Source organism: Balaenoptera ricei, chromosome 1, assembly GCF_028023285.1.
Source record: "Balaenoptera ricei isolate mBalRic1 chromosome 1, mBalRic1.hap2, whole genome shotgun sequence".
NCBI lineage: Eukaryota > Metazoa > Chordata > Mammalia > Artiodactyla > Balaenopteridae > Balaenoptera > Balaenoptera ricei.
Window position 1 is genome coordinate 146,832,446 of NC_082639.1, and position 19,957 is coordinate 146,852,402.

General features: G+C 41.5%; 1 protein-coding gene across 3 annotated transcripts in view; it reads left to right on the top strand.

Annotated features, from left to right (window-relative positions):
- Nucleotides 1-19,957, top strand: part of C1H1orf21 (chromosome 1 C1orf21 homolog) — a 237,574-nt gene that overhangs the window by 33,389 nt on the left and 184,228 nt on the right. The window contains exon 2 of one of the 3 annotated variants that reach the window (XM_059937754.1): nucleotides 3,998-4,048. The exons of the other annotated variants lie outside the window; for them this stretch is intronic. The gene's annotated coding sequence lies outside the window, so the exon portion shown is untranslated. The remainder of the gene's footprint in view (nucleotides 1-3,997; nucleotides 4,049-19,957) is intronic. 3 annotated transcript variants of the gene reach the window in all.

A 19,957-nucleotide genomic window follows, 5' to 3' on the forward strand; every position in this document is an offset into this window, starting at 1 on the left:
GTGGAGTCTTAACCACTGGACCACCGGGGAAGTCCCCATACAACTTCGTTTATAGCATCGTTATAGCCCTCATCTCAGTTGGCCTTGTATTAATATTTGTTTTGCTCAGATATCCCTACTAGCCTCCTGAGAGCTCCTTGAGAATGGAGACCTTATAGTTTTCATCTTTATGAACCTTCTCTTTCCCTGAGCCTACAAGAGAGTCAAATAGTAGTTCATAGCCATTCCTCCTAGATTTATGTACTAACAGCTTTGCTAGTTTCCCTTCTGACCTTATTCCCATCAAGATAAAGATGTTGGAAAGGATGGACGGAGTGGAGCTAAGGAGATATTGTGGCCCTGTGTGGAAGATCTTCCTTCAAGTTGTTACCCAAGCTTGAATGAACTCTTGGCTTATTGTTATATAATGGTGACTCCTCAGAACAGTGCTCTTGTCAGTTTGTCTGTCCTTTCAAAACTGGCCAGGATTACTGCAGGAGCCTCTTAGCTGGTCTTCTGCCAACTTTCCCCTCCAGTTCATTCTGCACACACAGCCAGAGTGGTCTTTTAAAAAAGCCTGTCTGATCATGTCGCTCCCCTGCTGTAAGCCCTTCAGTGCCATGCCTCTTTGCTCTCTGGGCAGGAATCTGCAATGGGACCTGCCTGCCCCTCATGCTTGGCCCTGTCTCCTTACTGGGGTGCACTCTTCCTTATTCCAACCCCACAGGCCTTTTTTTCAGTTCTCTGAAAGCACCCTGCATCTTCCTACCTTGGGGATTTTATGGGGGATAGAGGGAAAAGGCTCTTTTTTTCTTCTAGAAATGTTCCTGCCCCTATCTTTTAATTTGCTAGTTCCTATCTTGATTCTTAGCTTAAATGGCATTCCTCAGAGAAGTGCACCCTCATGAAGCATCTGGTACTTTTCCTTAGTAGCTCTGATAATTATTTGTATAATTATTTGCTTTATGCCTATCCCTCCCACAAGACTCTTAAGTTCCCTGAGGGCAGGGACCATGTGTGTCTTGTTAAGCAAGGCACACTGGGTACTTAGCACAATGCCTGACACACTGCAGACGCTCAATAGATCATGGTTCTGTAAACAGAAGTACGAATTCATTCACTGGACTGATACTTCTCCGGATTCTCCTGTGTGCAGGGGCCTTGGATCCATCGACTCACAGACCACTTAGGGGATTCATCCAGGTAAACAAGCCACAGGAAGATGTCACCTTTGCTCACAGAGTGAGTGTATAGACCTCTGAGAGTGGAGAAGGTGGGGTTTCCAGGTCTGTGGTGGGGCTGGTGAAGGTGTCTTGAGAAGGTTACGTTTGAGCTGAATCCAGCCCATATTTTGCCATTTTCAACTCCAGGTATCAGACTACCACGTACCTTGCCTATATCTTGACACCTTAAGTGGACCAGACTTTTCCTGCTCACCAAGAACTCTGTCAAACACTGTATATAAAGTTAACTTGACGTGATACTCTTAGTGAATTATTAGTGTGTGGTGTTTGCAAAAATCTGCTAAAACTCCTTTATGGCTTGGACAGAAATCTTTCTACTGGTTTAGTTTCCTGGATCTACCCTATTTGGAAAAAAAGAAAAAAGCAAAAAAACTCTGATTATCTCCTTTCCTTAGTCTTTGGGGATCCCCAAAGATTTCTCTATAGAGGCTCTGAGGTCAGGATCTCCTATGTGTCCTGGATTGCTTTTTTTTTTTTTTTTTTAAAGTTATTTGGCCTTTCACTTCTCACCAGCAGGCCCAGGGAGTTAGTTGGGGGAAAGGAACCCTGGAGTGGAGTCTGAAGGCAGGAATACTCTTCAATTGGGCCATCTTGAACAAGTTATTTAACCTTTCTTGGCTTTGGCTTCCCATTTTTTAAATGGGGGGTTGAAATGAATGAACTTGGTGTCTCCCCCTGGCTCCTGGCGTTCGGAAGCTTTCCTTTCTAATATAGTGATCCTCCAGTTCCAAAATAATAGGCGCAATAGCTCTGCCTTCAGTTTGGGAAGTGTGCATCTTACCTTTTCTATCTTTCCCATCGTCTTTGCTTGGAAAAATCTCTTTGGTTGTCTTTCTTTTCTCCCCGCCTCCCAACATTTTTACAGGTTTAAATCACTCTTGGGCAATGACCCTTTGTCCGCTTGACTCCAGGACTGGAGCAATCAATGACGTATCTAAAACAGGACCAGGTTTTCCAAGTTTACATCCTGGCTCAGCGTGTGACCTCTGGCAAGGTACTTAGCCTCCTCTAGGTCCCAGTTTCCTAGGCTGTACAGTGAAGATGACCGTAGGTCCCACCCATTTCAGCGGGTGTGGCGAGGTGTCAGTACCCTCCCTGAACACAGTACTTTACACATGGGGAGCACTCCTTAAGAGCCATTTTTAATATTTGTGCCTCTTTTTGTGCTTCAACCATTAGAACTTTTCCCAGCAAACTTACACTGAATTCTTTAGCTGTCCCATATGGCACCTCGCTGTAGAAGACTGTATAAAACTCTACAGGTAAACAGATTTGCTGCATGAAGCAGCATTTAAAATCAGGGCATTACTGCAACGAGCAGCTTTGAGGAGGAAGAGGATAGGAGGCAAGGAGGGACCAGGAGAAATGATTCTTTTTCCAAACGTTGTGGGACCTGCTCTACGTGCTCTACCAGGTAATTTACATTAGAATAGCTTCAGGTGGGAGGGAGGAAGGAACATGGACAGGGCTGGTCATACTTCACAGTGTATCATAATTCATAATATGTACCCATATCTTATATTAAATATCCTTTATATTTAACTGTGTGAGCATTTGATTGTTGACTTAAAGTAATATTTTGTAGACATTTAAGCAAACATTTGCTAATTTTGGTAGTTCTAATTTCCTTTTGTGTTCTGGAGTCAATTTTTTTCCGCCTCGTTGCAGATGTTTCTGTAGTTTGGTGAGAGCCTATGGGCCACTTACCTGTGCTTGTGGGGGATAAGGTGGTCCTAGAGAGGGCAAGCAGCTGGCTCTGAGCAGACACTGGGCTGAGATCAGGTTGCCTTCCTGAAAACCCACATGCAGGGAGTGATGACATCTTCGCACCATTATTGGGGGACATTACAAACAAAGGAATTTGGGTAGGAAGATGAACTTGGGGCAGGAGCTGTGGTCATCCTACCTTCTTCCATCACCCTGCCCTCAGGCTTCCCAACGTGTTGCTTTTCACCACCTCACTCTCTCTCCCAACCAACACACATTTGGTCTCGGTGACTCAAGACCATACACACCATCACCCATTCATTCATCAGACATTCATTGAGTGCCCACCAAGTGCCAAACTCTTGGATTACACAGATGAATTCAATACCCGTCCTGTCCTCAAGGAGCTCACAGTCCAGTTCTCCTCTGCTTATATCACCAGTTGTGAAAAGGGACCTTAACAAGTTGCTGACATTGGGAAAATAAATAAATTCTGGGAGTGGAGAGGCACCGGAATCTTCTTGGCTCTCCTGTGGTTAAATGTGGTGCCCACATCGCTCTCCTCACTCCCACGTTGGTAATTGGTTGTAGGAAAGTTCCTTGCGCTTGGGAATGACATAATTTTTTTCTTTAAAAAAAAAAAAAAAAAAAAGAATCTATGCAAGTCTCCAATTCTAAAATTCTGCAATTGTATGATTCTAACTTAAATTAGGAAAGCAGGCAGACAGTTTCTGAACGTGTTGCCATGGATGTTGTGTTGCGATGTCTGCTTAGTCACATTTGGTGCCATCTGGCATGAAAGAGTGACTGGATTTTGGTCTGAGGGCAACTCAAGGTACTTAGAGGGATCTGCTGTCCTTCCAATATTCAGTTGAAATGTCCTAGCACCTTAGCAGACCACCTGCCAGATAAAATACAGTATATTAAAAAATATGAATAATTTTTTTTGTGTAAGTATATCCCATGTGGAATACTTCGGGACGTACTTACACTAAAAAATGATCAGTTGTGTATCTGAAATGCAAATTTAACTGGTGATTTTTTTTTTTTCGGCCTAAATCTGGCAGCCCTGGCAACATCCACCTGTAAGCTGTGATCTTGAGAACATTTCGGTACAGGTAATACTGCACAAAAGTATCTATCAGATAGTGAGAAAGTTTTCAGTCAGTCAAGTCTGCCTCATGTTCCACTGAATGTTCTGCACTCTAAGTCCCTCCTCACATTTTACTGTTTGTGAAGCTTTGATTAATGTTTCTCTTTCCTGCACTACTAATGAAGTGACAAACAACCATTCTATTAAAATCCTTAAAATGTCCATAAATGTAATTTATATTTCAATTAGCAGTCAGTTACTTACATTTTGAAAAATAGGCTTCTCTTGACTAAATAATATTTGGTGAAATTTGAATGTACAGTAATTTATGAGTACTTTTTGGCTTTGTTTTTCTTATCTGATAAAATAGCTCTGGAATTTACGTGAGGTCAGGACCTTTTAACTCAAGCACACGCCAGGAGCCATCCCCAAATACCAGATTTTTCTACAGTTCATCTTTGGTTCTCATTAGCCTTGGAGTATTTATAACTATACCCATTCATCATCCTTTCTTTTGAGATCTGGTGCCTCTGCAAGGAAGAAGGAAATATACAGCCTTACATTCTTGCAAAATTTATAGGCTTTTTGTGAGTTAAGATATTTGGTGAAGATAAATGGAGAACATGAGAGTTTTGCAAAATCCTTAAGATTATTAGGAACTCTTCTGCTTTGCTTTTTCTGATTTTTAGTGAAGGAAAAGAGAATATGGAATAATGAATTTGCTGGTTTTCATTATTGTATTTGATATCAAAAGACAAGTTTCAGAATATTTTTATTTTTTTAAACCTTAATTCAGTCATGGAATTTTGGCACTAAAGTTCAGGATCAGTGGTATCCCCAAGTCAGACCCAAGAGGCACATGCTTTTGTTCGCTCAAGTTTGTAGAGTGAGGAACCATATGTAGTGCTCTTTTTTTGAGCTGTCCCCAGACATCGGTGGGTGAACTTTCTTCAGGGCCATGGATTCATCCTCACTCTGGCCATTCCTTAGGCAGGTAGATGTCTGCCGCAGCCCAAGGCAGCAGTGCACGACCATCTCCTCTTGGCCTCCAGTGTTACAGCAGATACGGCAGCCCTTCGCCTGTTTGCAGGGGGAGGTGGGTTGGGGTCAGATGTGTGTGCGTGGTGGTCATCCTGGATCTTCCCTGCTCTGGTCCAAAGCCATAGCCACAGAAAACCCTTTTTCTCTCTGCTCAGGCTGCCAAGAGTAGCGCTCATTGCTCTCTGCTGGACCAGCAGAGAGAAGGGTAGGTATGCAGAAGGCTTTCTTTCCCAATTCCCTCTTTGCAAGGCACTGAGAAAGGACTGATTTAAAATATACAGTGCATATGTGATGTCCCTTATCTTTGTAAAGTGCAGATCTGAACATACTATGAATACTTGCCTACATAGATACTTCCAATGGCTCCCATTACCTATGGGAAGAACTGTAAACATCTAAGGATAGCAGCATGTTGGGGACCAAAAGCCCAGCAGGGCTAGGAGGAGAAGAAAATAGGATGTGAAGATGAGGATGATCCAACAGAAAGGGAGGTGCTGATGATGCAGGAGAAAGAGGAGGATGCAAGAGAGACAGCCTTGGCTAGGTGAGAAAGGGAGGGGAGGTTGGCATTAGCAGAAGGAATACTATTTGCATGGTAACCAGCTGGAAGGCAGAGTATGTGGAATAGATGCAGCTAAGTTGGTGGCGTTACCGTTGTAAAGACAGGGTAATTCTCTTTTCTTTATTATGCGTGTAATGAATATCAGCTGAGAGCAGCGGGGGAAATCTGAGATTTGAAGAAGTGGGAGCGGTCAGTGTGGAGAGCTGGCAAGTGCACAAACACAGGGAGCATAGGGGTGTGTGTGGCAAAGTTGGCTTCCCATTAGAAATGCTCAGCGTAAGGAGAAGTCATCACTTGCGTGGTCTGAGGCAGCGTGGCATTGGAACCCACCTCCCAGGAGCCCATGACTTAGCAACACGCTTCCCTGAAGGTCAAAAAATCGATCTGATCTGTGCCATACTGCTCCGTTCTCCACTGAATTGACTTGTTGTTAGAACACATGCTGCCTTTTCCTCCCCTTTGCCCTTCCTGGGCCTTCTCCCACTCCGTTACCCCTCTAGCTCTCCCTTGGTCGTTCACTGATCACTCAGCAGCAGCAGGCATTGGTCTACGTGCTGGGAATTCAGCTGTGAACAAGGCAGATGAGGGCCCTGGAACAACTGTTCCAAGAAGGGGTAGCAGCCATAATCAAGGAAAAACAGTTGCACACAATCCTTTCAGATACCAAGCGCTGTAAAGTCAATAAACTGAGGCAGTGAGCTTGAGTGACTGGGCTGTGAGAAGGGAAGGAACTTCAGAAGGTCCCTCTGAGGACAGGACCTTGGAGTTGAGACCTGAAGGGCAGGAAAAAGCTGGCCAGGGGGCATCTTCTGTGCCTTGTGGGGAAGAGGAGACTAGATGAAAGAGCAATCATGTGGGAGTGGGTATTAGCATGGGGTGAGGAACCCTCTTGACATTTTTGTTCAGGTGATTAAAATGTTAAAATGTTTCAATCCCATCATGGAAGAAATCTCTCTCTTCTCCCTCCTTCTCTCTTCAAAGCTCTTGTTTCAGTAAGGCAAGCAAAGAACAATAAATAAGGAAATCTTTCTCTAATAAGTTTCACCCAGACCTTCCCTTGGCTCCTGTTTTTCCTCCTATCTTAACTCGGTATGTTTGATTCCTGTCTTACCTGAGGATCTTTTTCACTTTTTCTCCCTGGTGTCACACCCTGAATGGAAAGATAGCCGCAGCTGTGGGTGAAGGTGGGCTGGAAGGCTGGAGGTACCAGGTTGTCTGTGTGTTTGTTGGGTGGGGCCCGGAGGAACTTAGGTTTAATTTGCAGCCATAACATCACTATACGGACTTTTCTCAGTGGGGGAAAGAAGAACAAACCAGGAAGGCTAAAAAAAAGGTCGCATTCTTAGGCACTCTCAAAATTCACTCTCCTCCTCATTTCTGACAAATAACATAGAGAATTTAGCTTAATTCCAAACACTGGGTTGCCCTGGAAGTCCTGAGCAGGTACTATTCCAAGAAAAAACGTCATTTGCCAATTATGTTTCCCCTTCAGGGATTTGAGAGCCAGAAGGGATCTTGGAGCTTGTCTAGGTCACCCAGGGTGGTACCTCGGTTCTCCTTCTGTGGCAGTGCTTTGTCTGGATGACTTGGTGCAGGCAGAGCAGACTGGCCCCTCTAGTACCAGAGTGCACTGCTTCCCGATCTTTTTCCACTTCACAGGACCCGTAGGAAATGATCACCTGGGCAAGGCAAATCGGGGTTCATAGACAAGGTTGCTCAAGGCTAGAGATGGGAAGGGGAGCCTGGGTTGGGGCGGGTACGCAGAGCAGGGGGTTTGTATCTTGGCACATGTAGAATCCATTGGTGGCATCTTTTTAGGAAACACGCCTGGTAGATTGTAGTCCTTTACTAGATTGCGGGCCCCTTAACAGTAGGCTGTGTTTAGTTGTTCTTGAAGACTTTAGGCCCTTGAAAAGTTCTTTACAACTGGGAGAGAGCCCAGGAATATGGTTGCCTTAAATGCAACAAGGATCTCTTCGGTGAGAAATAACTACAGAGAATTCTTGCTAAGCCTCATTGATAAGTTACATCTTTGGGCTGCCTGGAGTCACACTGCTCAGGTTGGAGTTCCAGTTCTGCCACCCATTGGCTGTTCCATCCTAAGCAGATTGCTTTATCTCTCGAAGGCATTTCCTCATCTGTGCAATGAGCATAACACTATTTGGTATGTGACAGAGTCCAGACCCTACCCTAGAGATATCTGACTTAAAAGCCCTTGCTCTAAGTCACTCTTTTATTAACACAAACACATTTATAAGACGCTGGAAACGTCAGAGGTTGCATTTTTGGGGGAAAGATTTTGTGGGTTAGTTAAAATAGATATTGTCCAATAATGCCTAGATTTGTAAAGCAGTTGAGAGTCATCATATCAGTGCATTATTGGGCATAACATTATGTTTTAGAGTTACAAAGGTGGTCAAAATAAAGATGGTATGAAAAAGTAGGAGAAGAAGTGAGCCCGATGATTTCTTAAGGTTTTTGTGGTTGTTAACTTAGCAGAAATGAAAATGAAGTAAGAATTCAGCTTGGTTACAAATCAATTTATCTAAAGAACCCCCCTCCCCCCAAATAATATTAGACTTGTTTCTTGCTTCTACTTTCCCAGTTTTGATTGGGGCTGAGTGTCACGAGAGTGAGGGTCTACTATGCGGGATTTAAAATGGTTGTTGGGAGAGGACAGTAGGAAGTGATATCTGATTTCTCCACAATAGATATTGATTGCTTTGGTAGAAATTAGCATGATTGAGACTTGCCTTAAGATGAATAGCACCAGAAAATGTGTCAATTTCCTTATTTTCTTTTTTTAGTATTAGAGGAAACTGTCTAAATATTTGCCCTGAGGAAATCTGATGATTCTAAAAGCTTCTTTGAAAGAAGTTTACTAAGAAGTTAAACAAACATTCTAATACAGTAAGTTTGGGAAAACATTTCTGACACTTTAAAGGCTATAATATGAACAACAAATATATATATATAAACACACATACACATATAAATATATATATGAAGGAGAGAGGAGTGCTTTGTAAAGTTTGTGAAGTGTATATCCCTTAAAAGTATGTATTAAGTTAGGCATTAAGCATGTATGTTTTTAAAAAAATTACCTTTCCCAATTAAAGGAACCTGGCTGAGAGACCAGCCAGATTCTACATTTTGCAAGAAAATCAAGTCCTAGAAATGTTGCATTTCCTTTTGAATGTTGGTGCCAGAGATACATCAAAGATACCGGGGGAAAATCTTACCAAGTTCTCCCTATAATTTGAACTGAAGGGTTCTATTTGATGTTTTTTTGGTTGGACCCAACATCCTGGGTAAACTGAAATTCCAGCTACTCCCTTTGGAGAGTGTCAGGGGAGAAGTACCTCCTTAAAATTATAAGTCTTCTGATAGAAGAAAGCTTCTTCTTTTGGTTGGTGGAAATTTCCATTCCCAGGATACGTATTCATTTTTACCTCAGTGCAGCTTCCGCTTGGTTTTGCGATTGATTTATTTTTAGTGAGTTACCATGCTTCTTCTCATTCCCTGCTTAACTACGCTGCATCTTTTACTTCTCTTTCTCCATTAATTAATTCCCGCAGCTCTTTCCTTAAACCCTTCATACACTGAGGAATATTTTAATTTTTTTATGTTCCTCTTGAAAAAGAGGGAAGTATCTGGTTTGTCTAGAAATGAGGTATCAGACCTGCCCAAAATCAGATGTTTGATTCCAGGCTTATATTTGTGTGTCTTATAACACAATTTGAATTTATTCACTATTTTCTTAGATTGTTATTCTTATTCGACCTAAAAGACCCAATTCCAGAATAAGAGGGCAGTAGCATTGCTACAATGTTGTGTGCTGATAATGTGCCAATTGCTGTGCACATTCATGACTTCATTTATGATAAGTGATATCATCCCCGTTTTATAGATGAGTAGGCAGAGCTAGTTATCTTAATCACTGTGCTTATACTGTCTAGTAAAGGTACAGTTCTGAGCTAGTTGGAAATTTATTTGTGCAGTTAAAGCTGCTATAAACCCAAGATAATGTTCAATTTTTTGACTCGGTTTAGAAGATGTTAAAGCATTTGACAATAATAAAAGAAATGTATAGGCCCATTTTGCAGTGCTTCATGTCCAGCAGGTATTGATGTTTATAGGGGTTGATAATCGTTAGTAATATTATGAGTAGATATCAGTGAATGTCACAGCCAAACTCTTGTACTCCATTCAGTTATATTGTGGTCGATGGATGGAACAGTCCTAGTAGAGGGCACCATGGATTTTTAGGTCAAATAGAATCGCAACTTTTCCCCTGCTCTTGGATGACCTTGCAAGTTACTCACCCCTTCTAACCTCAATATATTCACGTGTAAATGGGAATAATAATACCTCATATTGCTATGGAGATGATTAAATTAAATGGGAAAATGTACATAAAGTGCTTAGAGCCTTACACATAATATTCAGTAGAATGGCAGTTGTGAATAATAGTTGTCATAATCATATAATAGAATCTCTGAGTTGAGAAGGATCTTAGGGTCAGATGGACTTAGTACCAGGTCTCCTTCTACTAGCAGTGACGATAGGCAAGTCACTAGCCTCTCTGAGTTTCTATTTCCTCATCTGTACAACGGAGATAATATTTAACAGGGGATTATGATAAAGATTATATGAAATGTGACATCTGTACAGTGTTTAGCACTAATTAACCCTCATAAATGGTGGTGACCTCCTTCGTTTAAGCCGATAACCTGTGGGGACAGGGCAGCTCTAGCTACAATTGTTAGAGCTTTACTAACACTGAACCTTAGTTTCCCTGTGACATTTGCCAGTTTGGCTCTAATCCCCATGATCTGATTGGGAAAGTTATTTTTGCTCTCTGGGTCATGATTTTGATTAGATCTAGAAATATTGTTAGGACCCTAACCCACTTGCTTGATTGTTAAGATTAAAATTCTTATTCTTCTGCAGTTGATCTTTATCTCCATCTTCCTGGATACATTCTGTGCTGAACAAAAGTATTTGTGTACATGAAAAAAATAAAATAAAGTTCTAAAGCAGAGGAATGTGACAGGCAACGTATCAGTGGACTGGATGGCTGAGTGCTCTGTGTGGTTGTTACCTGTGACTCAGGATTTAATATGGAGATCAACATTTTAAATCATTTAATGCTGAGTGTGACATTTTAATTTGTTGGATCCCTGCTCCGTCCTCCCTTTCTGTCTACCTTCATATGAAACACTATAGTTTGAAGTCAGTTAATAACAATAGTATTATGTGGGGCTTTGAATGTGCAGAAAACATGAATAAACCAGCTAAATAAAGCATTTTCCTGAACGGAGTTCCCCTGCTTGCAGGATCTTCCCTGAGGTTTAGGTGCAAAATCCCTGAATCATATACTTAGCGTTTCTACTCCTTACGTGCAAATTTATTTGATTTCTGTGGGCTGTTCCTGTGTGCCCTGCATAAATAGCTCTGGGTGAGATTATTATGTGTAATGTAAGATCTTACCTAACCTGCTTTTCAGTGTTTTGGAACTGAGAGTGCAGTAGCTGTTCTGATGTGAATAGTTATCTGGTTTTAAAATCCAAAGTTGTTTTCGACACTGGATGCCAGATTTTATATTCCACCGGCTAACAAGTCTATAAATACCATGTTAACTTTCCTCCCTTCTGTCTCAGAAGGAGACTTCATCTCCAGTAGCGATCATCATGGGCATATACCCAGTGGTGGGCTCCTGGAGCCCTCAAAGCAAGATTTCCTTTATAAACACCGTACCTGTAAAAGATAGTTTGACTGCTTGGTGTTCTTTCAGGAGCATTGGGAGAATTCTACACCCCAAGTTATTTTCCCTGCTAATTACACTGTTGGACATTTATTCCTCTGGGGTTCACATCTCTCCTTCCCACCTCTCATGTTTCCTTGGAGGGACAGTACTCAAGTCCCTAGTACTTGATTATTCCATCATGACCCTTTAACTATCCCCCTTTTCCAGAGCTGCAGAAGTGATGAGTTCCCACTGGTCTGGAGTCCCTGAAATGGGAGGTATCAGGCACTGAAATCCAAGCAGCTCCTGAAGTGCCTGGGTTCCACTGTGTTCAAAGTCTTTGGGCAGGAAGGGAGAAGGCCCAGTCCCGAGGCTGAGGCTGTATATATGGGCAGCATTTTCCATAGTGATCAGAAGTAAACCACAGCCTTCTAGGATGAGCTGGTAATTGAAAATTCTTTCAATTGAAAAAAAAAAATACTGCTTATGGGTGGGTGCAGGAAATGTACAGCCTCCTAAAATGCTTTCCATCCCAATTTGTTTAACTTGTATCTCTTTGGAGGGCTCTGCCTCCCGGTGAGGGAGTCCTGGAAGGAGATGCCAGGGCCCAGTCGGCACAGTCTCTGCAAAGGAGGATTCTGAATCTTTTACCTCCATCCATCTGTCCTCTTGCTTATCTTTATCTACTCTCAAAACGGACTGGGTTCCAGGGGCCCACTTACTAGCTGTGAGACTTTAGGGAACATTACTTTTGAACCTGATTTCCTCATGTAAAAATGAATAGGTGGTCTACATTCCTACCGTCCACCTCGCAAGGTTGTTAGGAGGAAACTGAGGATAGTGCTTCATCCAAGCATTCGACAGACACGATGAACACCAAGTAGTGGTTTATGCTAGTATTGTACAAATGCGTCGTATAGTTCCCTATCTGGGGAGATAAAGAGAGCACTCTTCCAAGCAAAGAAGATTCCGTCTCACCTGTCATATCCTCAGTGTGTAAGCACCTAGTATGGTTACAGTGTTTGTTCAGTGGTCATGTGTAGTGTGCTTTGTGCTCTAGTATTATATGTGACTCCATATGGGACGACAGCAAGATGGCAGATGAGTACTACCCTAGGTGCGGAAAGACCTCCCAGCAGAGATAATGTTTGAGTTAAGCCGTGATGGATGAGTAAAGTCTTATGAAGAATTTAATATGTTGCCCAGGTTTTTTTTGCATTTCACCGTGGGCTGTCACGGGTCTCTGGACTGGCATCTGAGAAGCACTCCTTGATTTTTAACTTGTCCATTAATCCTAATAAAATAATCTCGCCCATGTGTTTATAAATGTTTTTAGCAGGCTTGTTTTCAGATGAAAGTTTTCAGAATATAAAATTTTATAATGAAAAACCTCTTAATTTATATGAGCCCCCTTTTTTAACCTGATACTACTGCACTTTAAATTAAACCATGCTTTGTTTTTATTTAGGCCTGGCATTTGTTCCTAATGGCAGGGTAATTATAGTGCCCAGGAACACTCAGTGAATCGGAACATACTTGCTATAGATGTTCAAATAGAATTTGTTCTTTTGAGGCAGGGACAGGAGAAAAGTCACAGACAATGAGACAGATTTTCCAGAGGGCAGGTTGACGGAATGAATGTGTCCCTTAGGGGGCATCAGTTAATGGAGATCTGTTTCTTACGGGTGCATTTTGTCAAATGAAAGTTTTGGTCCCTAGCAAAGAATGTCATGTGAGGATAATGGTGAAAATTAATTAAAAGGGTATACATAACCTTAGATCTTGCTCCTTGTTACTGTTTTACTGTAATAATTACATCAATGTTATATTATTGGCTAAATATTTCCCTTGTGGGGTTGAGGGATGTCATTATATGGACTTTGTGTTTATAAGACAAAATAGTTACCCATATGAGTTATATGGTAGAGCTCCCTCTTCCATGGATTTTCTTGAGAGATTAATTCTTTAAGCATAGAAACTTCTAATTCTGAAAATTTTAATGATAGGCTTTTTAAAAATCAGGAAATGCTTCACACTTCATCAAAGTAAATGCAAAATAATGTAGTCTTCTTTATGACTTTACGATTATTGTGATGAGTGCCAGTTATTACCTTGAATGCTCTGGAGAGATGCTCAGGGCGGCTTGAAATGGTCCGAGAACGTGGTGCTTTATGAGTAGAGGAAGCAGTTGCTTTTTATATTTTTCTGTTTCTTTTTTCATCATCCACTGTCTTTTATGCTGTGCTTTTTACTGTTCCTCAACCTCACCTTTTTCACTGGCTTCTTTGCCATAGCAGATAAGCATGATTTGTCTGCTCCATCTTTTACAAAATCCTGCTTGTAGATCTCCTGTTGGAACTCAACACCCCCTTAGGAAGTATTCTTGCCAAAATATTGACCCTGAATTAATCAAACCTCTATATTCGAGTACCAATATATAGGACACAGAGGAATAAAGGAATAGTAATGTTAAATGATCCGTCAAGGATGCAATCAGCAAAATTAAACAAAACAAAACAACTTTACAGAGTAAATGGCCAAAGGGGTAGAAAAAAAAAAAGAAGAAAGACGTTCGTGGAACCTATAGATTAAAAGAGATTCGTCAGCCAGTTACACTGTGTGGACCTTATTTGGATCCTGATTTAAACAAACTGAAAACAAAATGAAAAAAATACGAGGCAATTGGGGAAAGTTGAACACTAACTGGATACTTGATTTTAAGGATTTATTATTATTTTTTAAGATGTGATAGTGCTGGCATGGTTATGTTTTTTTTAGTGTGGTCTTTTATAGATAAATACTGATATTTAGGAATGAAATGATATGAGTTTATAATTCTCGAAGTTTGGACATAGGTTACAAGGGGCTCCATTCTACGGTTCTTTCTATTTTGAATATGTTCAAAATTTTCTATAAAAACTTTTTTAAAAAAACAACACCAAACTAAAACTCTACTTTGAAGCCCAGTTCTGTCTGTGTATACAACCTGTTATTTCATGGACATTTCTAGAAAGAGTGATCTGCAGTCACTACAGAGGCATAATTTTTCTTGACAGCTCTTGCAGTTTCTTCTTCTGTGCCCTATTTCTTAACTGCCTCCATCTAAGCCCTCTTCTCTTCTTGCTTTATACTAGGAATACTTAATCTGTGAGTTCATAGATGAACTTCCTCTAAAATATAGTGCCTTTTCTGTATTTGAAAATGTGCATTTTTTTAGGGGTTAGGCTCATGGCATTGACCAGAGTTTTAAGGGTCCATGATTCTAGAAGGATAAGAACCACCTCACTAGCTAGTGGGAAGCAGCCGCATAGCACAGGGAGATCAGCTCGGTGCTTTGTGACCACCTAGAGGGGTGGGATGGGGAGGGTGGGAGGGAGGGAGATGCAAGAGGGAAGAGGAATGGGAACATATTGTATATGTATAACTGATTCACTTTGTTATAAAGCAGAAGCTAACACACCATTGTAAGGCAATTATACTTCAATAAAGATGTTTAAAAAAAAAAAAAAAAAAAAAAAAGAACCACCTCACTGCCCGCTGTGCTCAACAGTCACATTCATGGAGTTTTCTTCTACTTGCACATTTCGCGGCTCATATCTGATCACTGGTCCACAACTCTGTCCTGTGCTTCAGTCCTGTCCATTCATTTGTCTGCTCTTTATCTCCATCAACGCCTCAAAGATAACATGTTTGGTGATAGTTTTACGATTTACCCAGTTGTTCTTCATGCCAAATACCTCTGAAGTAGCCTAGATTTCACTTTCTTCCTTACATGAACATCTGCACCTAAATAATCATCAAGCTCCTATTATTTTACCTCTTAAATGATATTTTGTGTGTGTATCCTTTTCTTAGTTGGTACAGTGTTTTTTGTTGGTTTTTTGTTTTTTTAAACATCTTTATTGGAGTATAATTGCTTTACAATGGTGTGTTAGTTTCTGCTTTATAACAAAGTGAATCAGCTGTACATATACATATATCCCCATATCTCCTCCCTCTTGCATCTCCCTCACTCCCACCCCCCCATCCCACCCCTCTAGGTGGTCACAAAGCACCGAGCTGATCTCCCTGTGCCATGCGGCTGCTTCCCACTAGCTATCTGTTTTACATTTGGTAGTGTATATATGTCCATGCCACTCTCTCACTTCGTCCCAGCTTACCCTTCCCCCTCCCCGTGTCCTCAAGTTCATTCTCTACATCTGCGTCTTTATTCCTGTCCTCCCCTAGGTTCTTCAGAACCTTTTTTTTTTTTTAGATTCCGTACAGTGTTTTGATTTGGATGTGCACCGTCTCTCATCTGGTTACTAGACTACCATTGGAATCCTTCTTACCAACCTTCTTGCCCTCAGCCCAATCCCTTCTGTTCCCAGAAATGATGTTACTAACACAAAAATCTGATCGTTTCACCTCTCTGTTGACATCAGTGGCTTACAAGGCCCTTCATTATCCAGCCCCTGTCTCCCTAAGCAGCCTGATTTCCTGACACTCCTCTTCAGACATATTTAGAGCATGACATACTCGTCACATCTCCTGGGCTTTGCTTCTATATTCACTCTGCCTGGAGGTCAACACCCCTTCCACCAGCCTACCTTACTCATCAACATGGGAAGTACGGCTTTACCCTTCAAGTTGTTAGGATAACTCCTCTCTCAGACGCATCCCAGATGTTCCTCTTAGAGCACTTGGGAGCTTCTCAAATGCTCACTCTGCCATTTGCACAAACTGCGATTAAGTGGTGTTTTTTTAATTGCCTTGTAATTGTTTACAGGCTATAAGCTAACCTGTTATTACCTTTGTAGCATCTTTGAGACTCTAGCTTTTGCCCAGTCATGAGGGCATGAGTGTTTAGTAAGTGGTTGCTGAATGCATGACCTTGGTCCCCAGAGACCTTCTTTCCTTCATGTGGGTGCCACCTTGAGCTCTTTCAAGGAGATATTGGCAGGGAGACCACAGGGCTCCTTTTCCTCTTGGATCCCATTTCCTGAAGAGAGAGGTGTCCTGAGTGGCCACTGGGAGGGGTAGGTGGGAGACTGTTTTCAAGCAAAAGTTTTTCTTTGGTGATTTGATTATTTCCCTCTCTTTCTAGGTTCCTCTGTTCTCTCCCATTTCTTTTCTCCTTTTTTAAAATTGAAGTATAGTTACTGTACAATATTATATGTTACAGGTGTACAATATGGTGATTCACAGTTTTTAAAGGTTATATACTCCATTTTTAGTTGTTATAAGATATTGGCTAGATTCCTGTTCCCTCCCATTTCCTAGTAATCCCTTTCAAATATGAGTAAAGGGTTTGCAATAAGACTACTCTCTTCCTAAACATCTTGCCTACATATATGTATTTTTTAAATGAATTAGGGTGGTTGGTTGAATTTTATTTTCAACTTATTTTGTAGTATTTTTAGCAATGAAAATTGGAGTTTATCTTACTACCCAGGAGCCACTGAACTCAAATATTGATAGTGGAGCCGTTTTCCCAGAAAATTATTAGTTAAGTATTCTGAGAGCAGTTTTGATCAGAAAAGGCTTTGTCCATGATCACAACATTATCTCAAAATTAAGATCTCTATTGCTAATATTTTTATAAGCCTACATATTAGCAGCTGTAAGTATATATCTAACTGTGTTATCTCCATATAGTTTTCCTTCAGTGTTTAGTAACCTCATCCTGCCAGGTCCATGGTGGAGAAGGCAGGATCTGCTAGCCCTTAGTCATGAAAATAGGAAAGCAAGGCTTACACTGGATTTGGGACATCACATAAAAGTCTTTCTGTCTGGTGTGTGGGGTGTGGGTAAGACAGAACACAAGATGGAGGGAGGTATCTTTATGGTAGGATCAGGGTGTGTGGTGTCTTCAATTCCAGGCGTATGAGTCACTTGTTTAGAAGACAGCACAGTGAGGTCGTAGGTGGATGTCTGGTACATTCATCGAGGGGATGGTGCACAGAGGTTGCATGAAAAGTTTATTGCTCAGGGTTCCATCAGAGAAGCACCCCTTTGCTAGATTCCCCGGGGTCAGTGAAATGCAGAGCACGGCCTCCACACTGTGTGCAGGCCTCTCGGGGACCAGTGCTCCTCCAGGCACGGTGCTCATTGCTGCCCTTTCCTGGACTCCCCCTGCCCCCAGTCAGAACTCGCTAGGTGTCTAACCAGTTAACCTGGAGCACTAACTCAGGGAAGGGTTAATGGTAGAATATGTTGTTAGCCCAACAGTATGTGCATTTTAATGGATATCAACAATGCTTTAATACAAAGACTCAGAAATCTGTGAGTTTTATGGTGACAAGCAGCAGAGGTGAGGTACCTACCTGGTAGGTTGTGGCATGCCCAAAAGGTGTACACGCGCGCACACACACAAACACACATAGCTAGGTAAAGGTTACCAACATAAACATATAACCAAATTGCCTGTACTTTTCTTTAACTTTCCTGCTCTCTGCTATGTCCATATCAATATTAAGCTTAATTAAATTTCATCTGGATGAAAGGCTTTATAAAGGTCAGGAAGAAAACCTAACTCATTTTTCTGTGCTAATGAGTTCTTTTATTCTTTAAAATCAGAAATGAGGATGGAGAAAAAAGAAGTGTCAGTTGACTTCTGAATTCACCAGCATAAAAATTGCTTATTAAAGCTCTGATTTGAAAAAATGAATTACACAAAAATAATCGCCACGCCCTTTTCTTTTTAAAATTTTTTATTTTTACCCAATTTGGGGACATTGGTTTTAATCTCAATCTGCTCATCAACAGTTGTAATATTGTGCTTTGAGGCTCTAAAAAACTCTACACACACACACACACACACACACACACACACACACACACACTTCTCTAAAAACAGTATGTTCAAAAACAAATGAATTAAAAGTTAGCTGAATTTACCCCCAAGTGAGTATCTTGCAGCTCTGGAAGCCTCTTCAGCTCCAAGTTCACAAAAAGGGCATTAGCAAATGATAAGCATCTGAAAGCAGAAGTTTTCCATGTTTGTAAACTTCATGAGCACATGCTCCACTGAGTGATTATATCCTTTATAAATAATTTCATTTTTAGAAATAAATGTTAATGTTAGTTTGTTACTGGAGATGAATAAAAGTGCCAGCCAATCCCCAAGTGATCTTTTGCTTTCCCTGGAAGGTGAAGTATTTCGTGACATTGAAATCAGAAGTCGAAGCCAACTACTTAAATGAAATTTCCCTCTGGATAGTGTACAGAATGCATCTTAAGCTCCTAGACGTGTGTGTGTGATACAGAAGTGTTCCTGATGAAAATTTTATGGACTGCTTCTTGGAGGGAGGTTACTTCTCATTAACAAGATAGAAGGTTCGGTTGTCAGGAGTGATGGTATCACCACTGTGTCTCCTATGAAAGGCTTATTCCCTTTAGAAAGATTTTGGTTTCTAGAATTCCCAAAGCCTAGTGCAGAGCAAAATTCCCCATCTTTGCAATTGTGGTCTTACCAGTCCAAAGGGAGATGGCACTTCTCACATCATTGGTGGGGTCACCATCGGATGTGGGTCACTGGATAACGTTGTGTTTATCAGAAGCAGCAAAATTAAGGGTTGCCCCAAAGTAAGCTCTGTGGTTTTCTGCTTGGGAAATAAGGTCATATTTGCCTTGTGTATCATCAGCCTGACCCCAGCATACACTGGTGGCAGAAGAGGGTGTAACCACCACGTGCGTTGTTTGCACGTAACCGGGCTGTGATTTGCATACCTTTTCACGGACGGCTCAGAACAAACTTTGGTTGGCCTTTTTGTAGCTAAATAACACATAAAGAATTTCTGTGAATCACTTTATTTAGGTGTCACCCTAGATCGGTGGGATTGTTCAGGTTCTATGAGGTAGGAACAAAATCTGTATCTTGCTTGTTGATTCTGCCTGTGCCCTCTTGAGCTCTCTCTGTCTTTCTCGTGACTCGGCACAGTTTTATTATAAACTGCTCTAGTTGATGAGCAATTTTGAAAGCCTTTAAAAAATTTAGTAGTTTTGCCTCACCTCTATTGTTTGTGCCTGGCCTTTCCCTGGCCTCGTGAGTGGAAAACTTTCAGTCAGAAGGAAGCGTAAAGCCCTTTGCTGAGAGGATTGCTATGTTCCAGGGGCCACTGGTGTCTATTGGGCTAGGATCATTTCCCTCCTCGATGGTAAACAAGCTACCTGACGAGGAGCCACAGCCTGTTTCTAGAAAAATCTTAGAGCTGGGAAGTATACCATGAAATGTCTCTAAGTGGTGAGGGACACAGCCCACATCACTTCGGGGAGAGGGCGCCAGAGTTGTGTTGTAGCCAAACTCATCTGGAAGAACTGAGCCCCATTCGGTCCCCCAGAGGTTCTATGAGCAGAGGGGAGAACTCAGCTAGCACCTATGGAGCCCCAGGTAAATGCAGCATTGCCTTAACTGCAGGTAGAGCCCAAAGCCATGCCTCTGCCTGTGCTTTGCTTTTGTTTTGCAATTCTTTCTTTGCTTTCTATAAGATTTTAAAGGAACACGTTTTTGCTAAATCTGCCTTTCTTATGAAACTAGTGTCTCCTTTTCCTAAAGGAGACAACCCAGTGTAAACATTGGTCTGCCTTTCAGTGTTTTGTCT